At 41.9% G+C, this 13,446-nt stretch overlaps 1 protein-coding gene across 2 annotated transcripts in view; it reads left to right on the forward strand.

The window, feature by feature from the left end:
* Nucleotides 1-3,580: 3,580 nt before the first annotated feature.
* The window catches only part of SESTD1 (SEC14 and spectrin domain containing 1), a 54,099-nt gene continuing 44,233 nt past the window's right edge, over nucleotides 3,581-13,446 (forward strand). Inside the window, exon 1 of one of the 2 annotated variants that reach the window (XM_084524126.1) lies at nucleotides 3,581-3,802. The gene's annotated coding sequence lies outside the window, so the exon portion shown is untranslated. Of the gene's footprint in view, nucleotides 3,803-3,901; nucleotides 4,078-13,446 lie in introns of those variants that run through there. The other variant, XM_084524127.1, reaches the window with a different exon arrangement.

The following is a 13,446-nucleotide window of genomic DNA, read 5'->3' on the forward strand; positions in this document are numbered from 1 at the left end:
GCAAGCTGCAGGGAGTCAGTAAGTAATGAAGCTTCCTGAGAAAAGTCTTTATTTCTTTATTTATTATTCTTGTATGCAAGCAGAAGAAGCAAGCAGTGCGGTTCTGGCACTGCTTGAGAGAGCATTAGGAACTTTGTCTAAGAGTTATTCAAAAGCATCACTGATGACCAGTGCTCTCTCTGCTACTTCCAGAGTTAGCACTTCAGAGTCCTGTTTTTATTCAGAACTGTTATGCCTTGCATGATAACTGGTATGGTGAGCACAGTAGTTTCTCTTCTTCAGCAAGCACCACAGCAGTAATCCCTGATCATTCTGAGCCATCCATCACCAGAATAAGCTGTAGACAACTCACCAAACCTGCTCTGTGGGATGGCACAAGCACCTAACAGGACAGGTAGGTTGGTGCTCATCTCCTTCCCCAGCAGGCACAAAGGTGACCCGAGGCATGCCCATCTCTGTTCTGCTGTCAGGTGCCTTCCCACTGAACCTACAGAGACCAGCTCAAGATCCATACCGTTGTTATGTCACATGGAGACTCAAGCCAGAGCTGGTAGACCATTTTTCTGCATAGAAAGGAGGATGTTCCCCTTGTACTATTGGGGCTCAGGGTCTGTTGACAGGCAGAAACTATTTCTTCTTTGCAAGATGTAATAAATTCCCGAGGAAACTGTGTTGAAGGAATGTGTGCAGCAGGACACTGACCACAGATAGCTTTGCTTCCCATGAAACATTTCTGACATTTCTCAGGTAGCTAACCCAAGTAATGCAGCTTTTAGGCTTCTATTTTATTTTTCTCAAGAAAGCCCTTACTTCCTCAGTAGAAAGGAAAGGACAAGTTATGAAGTATTTTATAGAAGATAAAAAGTAATTAAACAAAGTAATAAGTCACTGCAGAGCTTGCTGTGGGACATGCAATCCAACAACTGATAATAGTACTTAGAAGGATACAATGAGATCAATGTTTTATTGTTTCCACCTGAGCACAAAGCATATGAAAAAAGACACAAAATACAGTTTCTTCAGAACCTTGGAAAGATTCATACTACTGTCTCATTACAGATATGTCACTCATGCAAAGACCTTTGTAAAACAAAGGTTTTATCTTTAAAAAAAATAATTTAAGTGATGAACTTCAAAGTTACTGCCAACATGAGATAGCCATTTACAATATTGTTTTATACACTCTTTGGGAAGTATGATCATAATGAAATTTAGGTGCTTCAAAACCTGTTGCTCCCACAGAGTGCCAGCCTATGCTGATCATTAAATGCAATCTCACTGGTTTGGGCTACCTGGGAACTCGAGTGTGGATTCCATTACAAGCGTGATTTAAGGCTTTATTGCAATTGTTTCAGAAGATCCAATCTCTCCTTGGTTCGCGATTAAAAACTATCATTTGTGTTTAAAAGAACATTGCAAATTTTTATGCTAATAGCAGGTGAATGTGCTACCTTCAGAATTCATTGAGTGGTAGTTCACATATTGAATACTGTAGCAGATCTTTTGTTTGTTTCTGTGATGTTTTGAATGTGCTCTGAACGCTTATGTTTCTGTCAGTTTCACTTACCAAGCCTTCTAATATTTATCAACATAGGAGGGACTTTTCCCACTGTTTTGTCAACATGAATCTGCCCGTATGACAAACATGTAAGGCTTTAAAGTAGTAGATAACTTTGCTGCTTACCCATGAATACAATGATACCATCTTGTTATGATCATAAAATGCCACATAGAAAACATTCACCGGTTTTTATTTACAATTCATCATTGCCAGCCTACACTAACCGTAGTGCCTAAAGTTATTTACTGACTTACAATATGTACAATTTATGAAATGCAATGGTCTGCAACGTATATCTCTAGTTACTTATGCTAGATAGTGCTAGCTTGTGCTAATTAACTCTTCACAGTCATTTTTGACCTGCAGGTAAAAACAATTGTCTATCTACTGCATGGAGATGTAGAAGCAAATAGCAAGCAAGGCAGCAGAGTAAATCATTGCAGCTGGAGGATTTCCAGCCTGCCTGGTGCAAGGCTGTGCCCAGCAGCACTAAGTGGAGCAAGAGAAAGCTGTGGGAGGCTCCTCTGAGTGTGGCATGGGGTGCTGCATAGGATGGCCACCATCACACCTGGTGGCACCTGGGACCAGTGTCATGGTGAGGAGCTGCTGCCCACTAGAAGTGTGTGTGGGGGTTGGTTTGGTTTTCTTTGATGACTGATTTTTCTGGAAGCGCAGCAGCTGAAGCTGGAAGCAGTAACTCCATTGTGAGAGCACGGCTCTGCCTGTAACAAAGGCGCTGTTGTGCTGGCACACAGCACAGCTCCCAAGGCTCAGGATGTTTTCAGCCTATTTACTTCTATTCATAGTTGAGTAAATCTGGCATGGCTGCTGGAAAATTATAACATATATGCAGGCTTGTTTTGATCAGATTGATCCTTGATACAAAAATACACTGTGAGTTCTTTTTACTGGCAGTTTGCATGGCACAGGCCACTAACTACAACTCTGAACTTCCAGTATAACTTCAAACAAAATTATTCATCTCAGAGTCTATCCTAGCAAATCCCTCAGCAGAGGAGACATGGACAATTCTTTATCTTCAGCTCTCATACGTCTGATGGGTTGTGTTCTCTGAGAGAGGGACAGCTTTGTGACTCAGCGGAGGCCAGGGATGAGGTCAGTACCACAGATGTGCTCCAACTGGGATGCTGAGGGCGAGTCCTACAGCAGATGTTGACTGGCAGCTACAGGGAAAGCAGTGGTGCTTTTGCAAACTGTTTTAAAGGGAGAAACCAAACAGTTGGAGCCTCTGTTAGATACAGTTCTCATACTTGGATTGAGATATAGTAATAGTCAATCATTCTGCAAATAACAAGAGCAAGATTATTGTTAGGATGAAGTTTGTAGATACTATTTTTTATTATGAGCAATTACGTTGCCCAAAAATGATGTATTCAGCAGGAGATTTAAGACTGACAGCAACTTGACCCAGGGCAGTTAGACTGAAAGCAAGATGAGTCCCAGCTGGTTTTCTTCAGATTCCTTTCCAGCTTGCACGTTTGTGCTTGAATTATTTTAGTCTTGGCATCATGTAGTTTCAGGATGTGCATCCAGGATTGGGTCAAGATGAGAGGTTATCAGCTGCAGTCCGGGGAAACAGATCATTAGCTGTGTGGTGATGGAAACACCGCTGTCAAAAGGTCACAACAGGTGGAGGTAGCAGATAACGGCTCTGCCCACGCCGTTATCAAAGACCACTTCTCACCTGCGGTCACCCCGATCAGCTGGCGTCCAACACGCCGCCCGCAGGCTGGCTCCTTACAGAGGCCCTCAGTAATTAACGAGAAACGGGCGGCACCTTGTTTACCGCAGGGTGCCGGGTCCCCTCAGCCGGCCGCGAAGGGCCGGGGCCGGCGCTCGGCACCCCCTAGCGGGGCGGCGGCCGCGCATTGTCTGCTGCCGGGGCGGGGTGGGGCTTCTCGCCGGCTCTCGGCCGGGCCGGGACCCGCGCAGCGGCTCGGAGGGAGGGAAAGAAGGAGGCAGGGAAAGAACGAGGCAGGGGCGGGCGGCTCCGCGCCCCGCAGGCGGGGGCTGCAGCGGCGCGGGGGCGGCCCCGGCAAGCCGCCGTCTCCTTGCTGGCAGGGGAGGGGTCGGAGCCGCCCGCCCCTCGCCGGGGGCCGCCGCCGGGCCAGCGAGGCGCTGCGAGCCCGGCCGGAGCGGGCGGGTGGGTCCCGGCTCCGCCCCGCGTCCGCCCTGCCGCCGGCCTCCAGCCCGGCCGGGCCCCCGGAGCGCCGCAGCCCGGTGAGTAGGCGCCCGGGCGGGGGCTCTTCCCCCGCCGCAGTCCCGAGCGCGGCGCAGGCCCCGCGGCCAGGCCGCGCTTTGTTCCCCGGGCGGCGGCGGCGGCTGGCCGGCTGCCTCGCGGCCCTGCCAGGCACCGAGCGGCGGCGGCCGGGCCCGGCGGCGGTGGCCGGGGGCAGTGCGCGCCCGGCCTCCCCGCGCGGCGCCGCCTCCTCGGGCTGCCTGGCCGCTCGCTTCCCTGGCCCCTCGCGGGTCTCCGGCCGGGGGAACCGCAACAGGTCCGGGCATTGTTCGCCCCGGCGGCGGGGTGGGGGTGCGTGGGGATGGCGGGGCTCCCGGGGGACCACCGCCTTTGTGCGGGCGCCGCAGGGCGGCGGCCCCCTGCCGGCCTCGGGCTCCGGGGGGCTCCGTCGGGAGCCGCCTTGGCCGCCCTTGGGGCTCGCCCCGGGAGCCGCGGCCCGGGCGCTGCCTCGGCGTGGAAGCGCTGCCTGGTCGGGAGAGGTGATTCACGGCCAAAGCAGGGGCTGCTCAGAGCCGTGGCTGCCGTTTCTTTGGGTTTTTGGCAAGTCTATTGTCTAGCGATTTTTCCTTTTCTCTCTCCGTAACCGTAGTGTCTCTCGATACCCGCTAACAGAGCCTTTCAGGCAGATGGTTGTGGGCAGGAGATGCTCTGAAGTGCTCTTAAACAGTGTGTCACTGCGTGGAAGCAACTGTTTAAGACTTGTGTGGATTGCTGCAGTGTGGCTCTGTGCTTCATGAATTTCTTTCTTCCTCTCAGTAAGCAAAACTGGCAGTACTTACACGGATTGGTGTTAATAGATGCTCTCGTCATTTGGTCTTTCATCTTCATCCCAAAGGAAATACTGGTCTGCTGCCTTAGCACTGCGGTGTCTGCATTGTCCTAACGATTGGATGCTGACTCTGTTCCGTCATTAAAATTCACTGTCGCAAGGAAGCACTGCTTTTTCCCCTTCCCTGTTCAGTGATATTTGATAAGGTTCAGTGCATAGTAAATAACAAATACCCCGATTACATTACGGGACAGCTATGGGGATGAACTTGTGTGCTAATAAGGGCTCTAATTTTTCTGAATGTATGTCTCTTTATAGTTCTAGTGACATTGTCCATGCCAAACACAAACTTAATAATGATGGAAGGGGTAAGGTGGACCACAGAGTAGAACTGAAGCTTGGTCAGAGAGGCCTGCTGCTTGTGCTTTGTTTTGTGAGGAAGAGCAAAACAAACAGAACTAGAGATGATTACAGTGTTGCTTCTAGTGATGGCTCTGGGGGGTTTGCACAATTCTTTATAGCATAAGCTGTTGCATCTTGAAGAATCCCATGAAATCATCTTAGCCAACTGTTTTTCTTAAAGTAACACAGTTGATGTTTTATTCAGTTTAGATGATCTGTAACATTGCTTTTCCAAGAAATGGAAATTAAGAAAACTTCGAGTGTCTTATAAGAAACAGTACCCTGATGTCTCCTTGCATCATAGGCTCTAATTCCCAATTAGCTTTGGAATCATATTGCTCAGTAAAGCTTACACTAAGAAGGGAAATGCACATGGTTTTGGTGTTGATGGCTGTTTTCCAGCAGCAGGGGTAAGGTAAATTTCAGGTCAGTGTCAGTTTGCTGCTGCTTGAGAGGGAGGGGAATGGGAGGTACTTATGGAAGATACTAAATCTGTCAGTGGTGAGCTTACTCATGATGATGATGCTATATGACTGGCAAAGTTTTTAGGAGTAGAGTGTGAAGAGGAATAATTTTATCCCCTGACTGATAATGACTCCTTGGGGAAATAAGGCATACTTATAGTAGGCAGCTCCTGATAAAGCAGGCAAAGCCTGCACAAGGATCTAGCAGTGGCACAGGTCTTCCCCAGCATCTTTGCTCAAGCTGTCTTGAGCGCTTACTATTGATATTATTGTTCCTGATCTATGGGTGTGTACTATTGCCTTCTGTCCATCGTTCTGGTGTATTTGCCTGACTGGCAAATTTCTGGTAATATCTCTCTTTATGAACTTAAAACTTGTTTTGAGAGAGTGCTGTAATGGCTGCTGCAGCTGAGTAAATACCTGTGAAATGTGTTCAACGTATTGGCTTCACCTGTGATACAATAAACACAGATCTGAGTTGTTGGATTTTATTGTTGGGTGGAGTTGGATCATGGCTGCAACATTTCATGTAAGTCTTGAAGCATTTGCTGAGGTTTTTCATTTAATGCTGATCTCTTAATTCTGCATTTTCTAGTACATAGAGGGACTATATCTTGAGTTCAATTTCTAATTTACTTTTTTAGTATTAGTTAACTTAATTTGTCAGAATACATCCATCTTCTTTTCACAAAAAAAACAACAACAACAACACTGTTCTCCTTTTGCCTAAAACATTGTGTAGAATACCTCTGCTAGAAAGCGTGCTGCAGGGATTCTGGTTCTTGTTGCTTTCCCACTGCTTCCGGTGCTGCCTCAGGAGCATTGCCTGCTAATTATAAACAATGTTGATGTCTACCATATGTTTTGGTAGAAAACATGGGATTCCTGCTGTCCTACTGAAGTCGGATGCCTATCTTATAAATATTTGTGAATGTGTAGTGGAGAAGTTGTTTTCCTTATCACATAACTTTCTAATAAACCCTTGTTTTCAGTCCCAAAGGAAATAAAATTTTAGTTTCAGGATTCATGTTGAAAAATATGGTCAAATAAAAATGTATTTTTTTAAACTTAAACTTGCAGTATCCAGGATCTGGAGCTCAAACTTTAACACCTACAGAAAGTGGTGTATTCCAGTACCAACGGTAAGAGAGATCAATCTGTTCTGAAAAGTAGGTTGTTAAAAACTTCATGTGACTTACTTGGGTCTTATGAAGCTGATGAATACGCTGTGTTGAAAACTCTTTGCAGCTGGTGTTGCACAAACTTCTTTTTAAGCTGTTACTTTTGTGTTTAACTTAGCTACTTGTTTTTTCATCTTGTGATGTTTTAAAATCTTTAAAACCTGATATAACTAAACCGAAACTTCAGATACTGAAGTTATGCTTGCAGTTCGTCTTTGGCATTATAAAGTAGTGCAATTTGTGTATTGTCTCATAGTGTTAGTGTTTCAGAGCAGTGCTCTCAAATGTAGAGGATGCTTACTCAAGAGAATGGAGATACCTGGATTCTAAAGAGAGCTGTGATTGTGGGTGAGAGTAAGGACAGGAGTTCTAAAAGCATCAAGATAAATTGTTGCTGCTCTGCTAATGATAAGCCTGTGTACAGAAGAAAAATAAGAGACTTGAGCAAGTAGAATAACCCTCTGGCAAGACTTCTTAGTCTTAGACTAAATGAGAATGAGAGATCTTGAAGTGAAGTTATCCTTATGGGAGACACTAAACTTGACAGGAAACAAGTAAAAATGAATATAGAGTGTTGTTTTCCTGTTTCTAAGAGAGAAGACAAGTTGCAGCATTTTTGGACAAGCTGAAGTTTGGAATGCTAGGACATAACCTGTTAAGGAAATTACAATAGTTAAGAGGTGTTGAAGGTATGACTTAGGGCTTTGCAGCAGCAAAAGGAGATAGATGTAGTCTCAAGGGAGATAGATGTAGTAGGCACATGAGAATGCAGAGACAAACTCTGCGTTCTCATGTGTTGGCAGAGTTGACTTTGAGATGTGTTCTTAGAAAGGTATCATTAAAGGATAAATATAGACCAGACAAAATAAGGCAAAAAAGGGCACTGGAAGCGTAGGATAAATGGATTTGATGTTAACATACTGTTTTGGTCATTAAATTGCCTGTATGGCTGAACCGAAATAAATGGACATTCTTAAGGGAGAGGGTCAGAAATAACATCAAATACATAGATGAATGGTGCTGTGGCTTATATGTTATTGTGTGTTGATGAAAACAATAGTTTCTAATCAGTATACACTTAATGTATACTCATACTCTTGTCAGTTTTTCCCTATGCTAGCATAGTATTCTCAAATTCTTTCATGATGTGTTCTAATTCAGCCCTAGTTCATGTGTTTTACACAGATACTTGTTACATCTATGCTTCAGGTAGCAGTTTTGAGCTTGGTTTTCATATTCTCTGAAATGTGTGACCATCTGTTTATGATGGTGGAATACTGTATGTTTTATTGTGAAGGAATGGAAGAGAGGTGCTGCGGTTACTGCAGGTGGTTGCTGTGGCCAGGTTCTCTTGTGGTATGGAGCTGGAACATTCAGGATTCTTCATATGAGAACAAAATTGAAGATAACTGTTCAACTTAAGGAAAGATTTAAGATTTATTTCTTTCACGCAGTAACTTAAGGCCAGCACAGTTATTTTGTATAGCAATGAATCTGTAGTTCTTGAATATTTTGTAACTTACAAATGTGCATGGAAGCTATTTATGGCCCAGCTCTGGAATATTTCAATTGTCTATTTTACTTTCATGTTTGGTTAAGATTAGCAAAGTTCTCAAATTATTTATTTATTCCTTATGCAGGGATTTTAATTATCTTCATTGTGTCTACCTTCTGTGCTGTGCAGTGGGGCTTGAGGAAGGAGGCCACTCCCATATAAATTATTTGTAAATACGGAGGAAATTATTCATGGTGCTTTGAGGCCCACATGCAGATTTATTTTGGAGCTAGTAACTTTGTTTGTCAGATATCAAACGTGAAGTTTTAGAGATGTGTAAACAGTCTCTTTATTAGCCTCTCATTTCTTTTCTTTCTGTTTAGGCTCAGTTTTCTCCACCTAAAAAGGCTAACTGCTTTTGTCTGCTCTGCTTATGTCTGTGTTCCCCACTCGACTTTCCTCTCAAACAACCCCTTGGCCCCTGCCCCAGACTCTATCTGGCTTTCAGTTTAGAAGAGCATTTCTTTTTGCTTCCATGTAATTGCAGTGACATTATACTGGGCTGAGAAGTGATTCTGAGGGCCTGAGCTGCACGTACTTGTAACCAATGCCAAGTATGTGTATTGTTATGAAGTTGTAGAACTAGATTGTTTTCTTGCATAAATGTTATAAAAGGAACAAGAAGTTCTAATCTGGCACCCCCAGAGAAAAGTTATTTTTCATTTGCTCTAGACTGCCAACAGTTGCACTCATCAGTGCAGCTGTTTGTCTTTTGACTTTGTCTTTCGATACAGCTGTTTATGGTATTGTCCAATCCCTTTCCTCCTACTGTCTATTTAGTTAGCTTTATAAAGTACTGAAGGCATAAGAGCTCTCTGATCTTTCATCACTAACTGGTTTTGGCCAGTTCTTTAAATAACTTGTGATAAGGGATTTGTTTTGGCCAGCTCTTTCATGCAAGCTTTTATGGCTGTTGGTTTGTTTTTCTCTTTTTCAGTAGAGGGAGCTAGAGGAGTCTGTCAGTTTATTCTATTATTCTATGATTTATTTCTTTTACAACCTGAAATTCAAACCATCTCTATGTGGGAGTTTACAATCTATATGATTTCTGTCACGTTTCCACATGGTTTCCAACTAAGTAACATTTTAAGAGCTGAACCTGTGTTTTTTATGGTAATTAACGAAGTGTCATGAGGGAGGAAAAAAATGTTTGTGCTATGCTTTGAACATAACATTTCAACTGACATATTGGGAAGTAGGAAGGAATGGAAGAAGCCATCCCCCAAATTGTCTCACTTCGCTTATTCTATGGTGCTCTGAAGTGAGTTGGGACTGTTCCAGATGACTGCAGCTTCTGCTGCATTGGCTGCCTGTTGCAAGGGAGGAAATAAGGTAGACCAGAGTCTTTTGCTGCTTGGGGAAACATCCTAAAAGAGCAAGCTATGGAGTTCTACAGAAAGGTAAACACCAGGCTGCATAGTCCTGTGCTTGCCCTTATTCTGTGAGATGACTGAGGTATAGGTACCCTGTGTCCTAACTGCGGGTTGCTTGTTAAATTGTTTGTGCTCTTCCTCTTCTTTCTCTCTGACACTTCCTCCAAGTCTGAGAAAAAGCTCTCATTCTGTGAAACGAATGGTTGACAGAGATCAAAGTTAAAACTTAGGAGCACCTCTTCTCAGATTGCATAGCTGCTCTTACTCACTTGTTCTCCATTTGCTTGCTCACCATTCATTAAATTGCTCATCACTTCTTTTTTGCCACTCATCGTTCATTTCACTGCTCACAGAATGTTGAGGGGGAGGAAGAGGGTGGGAAATGAATATTGAAGATGGATTAAATAGAGGAAGTAGTTGTTACATGCAGCTCTTCTAAATTTTGTTGCTAGCTGTAGTTAATTGACGAAGTGTGTAAGTTAGGACTTCAATGTCCAGATGAAAATGGGGCAGGAGAAATTGAGTACTGGTTCCCAGTACATTTGATATGTCTGCGACAATGTGCTTTTTGATGGCTTGGCAAACTATTAACACAAATTTAAACAAAAGTTGGGCATGTTTTTCAATTGGCATTCATCTGCTGTCACGAGTTGCTGAGTTAAAGTACTAATTGCGTGTCTGTAATGTAACTGGCATTGTATGATTGTGTTTTGCTTTCAAAGTAAATACGTTTAAATACTGATGAAATCTGAGTCTATAGTTCTTATTTTTTAACCCCTTAGTGTGAATTAACAGTTTGTGGAAGATTGGGAGTATTTTCTTTTGGTACAATTTGAAAATCAGGCACAATGTAAAATTTTAGTATGCCTTCTCTTTTCCTCTGATTTGGTCAAGAAGAATAATCATTTTATGACTAAACAAAAATTATCCTGAAATGCAAGTTTTTCTGAGACCTTAAAAGACTCTGACACTTAAAAATAAATAAGTAGTTGCTCCTGATATGCTAGTTACCTGCATTTGAATACCTAAGCTGATGTTCATCTACCAGGTTTTATGGTGAATTTGAAACTGTCCAGCTGAGTGACCCAGTTCTGTGTGCTCTTTAATTAGAGACAAAGGTAACAAATGAATGTTTACAGTCTTCTCTAACTCCTTGGATAGGTTTAGTGTTCTCAAATTTCCCTGAGGTATCAGTGCTGGAGATACTGTGTCCTTCTCGTCTTTTTGCCACTTACAATGTTGTCTTGCCCATAGCTTTCAAGGAAGGTGGAATAGTAATCTGTGTAGATGATTGTGATATTCAGTTTTCTCTCTCGCACATGAGGTTTGTGTTGAATGGATGAACTTTCTTTTAAAATCTTATCCAGGTTGTTTGGGCTAATACTTTGTGGGTTGAAGTTAATGTCTGAAAGAACTTGCATGCTGGTTTCAGGGAATGAAGCTGTTAATTTTGAAGGCCTGTGATTCTGAAGTTGATTTAAAAAAAAAAAAAAAATACACCTTCTCCCTATATGATTGAGGCTTTTTTTTTTGCAGTACTTCAGAATATCTATTGTTATTTGTGCTATTGTTTGTGCCTGGACTTGCAAGCTGCTACAGTTTTGAATGTAGCTGCCCATCTGCTCCTTGGTTATTTATAGGCAAATCTATGAAACTCCTTATAATCTCCCAAGTCTGCAAAACGTTAATGAATTAAACATCACAATACTCTTGTAAAAAGGGAACTAATGTATAACATCTACATTTTACAGATGGGGAGATTAAATGAAGACTAAAGGATAAATGACTTGCTGAAAGCCATATGTATATTTCATAGCAGAACAAGGAATGGGAACCAGATTTTTTTCTTAGTTTTGGTCCTGTTTAGCAGACCAGCCATGTTGCATTGTCTGATACGTGAAGAGAAAATAATGAAATTACCAGTTCTTTGAAACTTGCAGTAGATACTCATGAACAGACTAACCCATTTAAGGATCTTGCTCTGTGTACTATGCTGAACATTTCAGTTCTAACAACTCTGAGTAATTGTGTGTGTATTAATTTTTTGTGATCCTGAATTCATCTTGATTGTTGATGTTTTTACCAGTGGTTCCCATTGGATTGCATAGAAAGAAAATATGTTAATTGCAGGGTCAGGTTTGCTCTAGCATCCTCAGGGCATCTTACTTCCAGTCATCAGGTTGGTGCAAGACCTTCAACATCATCTGCCCTCTCTCTTTAGTAGACTTTTTTAAAATCATTTTAAACAGTGTCTGATTATTGGTTCTTATTTGATTAGTTTTATTGTAGAAGATTGAAGATATATGCAGAGCAAACAATATTCTTCATCAGAATTACACACTTTAACACACAGTTTTTATTGTAGGTCCTTTTTGTGAATTTGTTTCAATTTTTTAAAAGAATTTTTAGAATTTCAAACTGCCTTAAATTAAAAAAAAAAAAAAAAAGTAATTTACAGTCTTTCCAGAGCTTAGAAATGACAGGAAATGCAGTCTGCCTAGTCGTGATTTGATTTCACAGTGGAGTGCAGCCTAAAATAGTTTGCATTTTTATGTTCTATATTGACAACTTAGTGTCACTCCAGTCCTTTTTCCTACCCCTAAACTATATCTATTTAATTCAAGTATGTCTTCAAGAGAATTTTATTCTCAGGTAGAATTAGTTTATGCTTTGTGGGGTGACGGGAAGAGATTTCTCTTCTTTTCTTCTCTTCCGCTGGAACACCTTTCAAATGTTTAGGTCTTAAATACAGATATTGTCTGGATTTAATCTTGCTGTATTTCCATAGAAATCTAAAAATGAACAAATACGTTGTTGGAGTTGAACATTCGTGTATTGATTTAAAAACTTGAAAGCCCAGGTCATTCTAAACAAGTTCAGTGAGATTCTTTGGTGTGTTTCTTTTATTTTTAGCACGTTTCCTGTGTACACAAGTTTTATAACTTAGCCAATTAAAATACCATATGCCACGTAGAAGGGAGGTATAGGTATGCCTATACAGCACTCTAGATTGTTTCTGACCTTGAGCAAATGGATTTAATCTCTTTAACTCGTTTCATATCTGTATAATGAAGGATTATAAAAGTTAGTCTTTGTTTTGGAATGGTAAAATGCAGCCTCTTGAAGCACTTGTCTTTTTGCAAGTGAAATCTGTTCTCTTCAGTGCTCTGGTTTTTCCTCTAGCTTTTTTCTCTGAGTCCAAATCCCTTTTTAATTATTTATTTTTAATTTTCTTTTAATTTTTAAAGTAGGCAGGGGGTCTGCAGCTTTCAGCTAGACAGCGTTACAATACTGAGCATCACATCATTCATTCATCATACTAAATAAAAAGCTTGATGGTCAGTTTAAGACTGCCATTTTGTCTTCTTCCAAATAAGTTAAAGACTTTTTTTAATAGTACTAAATATACTTTTTTTTTTAACATCATACTTTAAAAAAAATAATACCTTTGACAGCTGCCAGTGGAAAGTAGATGACAACTCTCTTGAAACTGTTTCACTTTCCAGTAGAAAAATGGCATTTAGTTTTAATTCAACCTGAGATTCTCTCATGGGCTAAGAAGTGAGAGACAGTAAACGTTAGTTCTGGAGGTTTTTATCTGGCTTGTTGTGGTAGTTTTCTGTAGTCTTCTAGAAGAGAGCTCTCTTCTAGATAGAACAAATCAGAGCTCTCACAGAAGAGAGGTAATTGAAAACTTCCAGAGGTTCTGGAACAAAGGCTAGGTGTTTGAAATTGAAATTATCATAGCTCTGACTCACCTCCCTCCACTCTCAGTGAACAAAATACTTCCTTTGGTTCCAGGAAATGCTGAACAAATGAGCTATTTTAATCTGTGGACAGTACCACTATTGTGGCACAATACCAAGCAGCACTTGAATATG

This window comes from Aythya ferina (genome assembly GCF_964211825.1).
Source record: "Aythya ferina genome assembly, chromosome: 6".
Classification (NCBI taxonomy): Eukaryota; Metazoa; Chordata; class Aves; order Anseriformes; family Anatidae; genus Aythya; species Aythya ferina.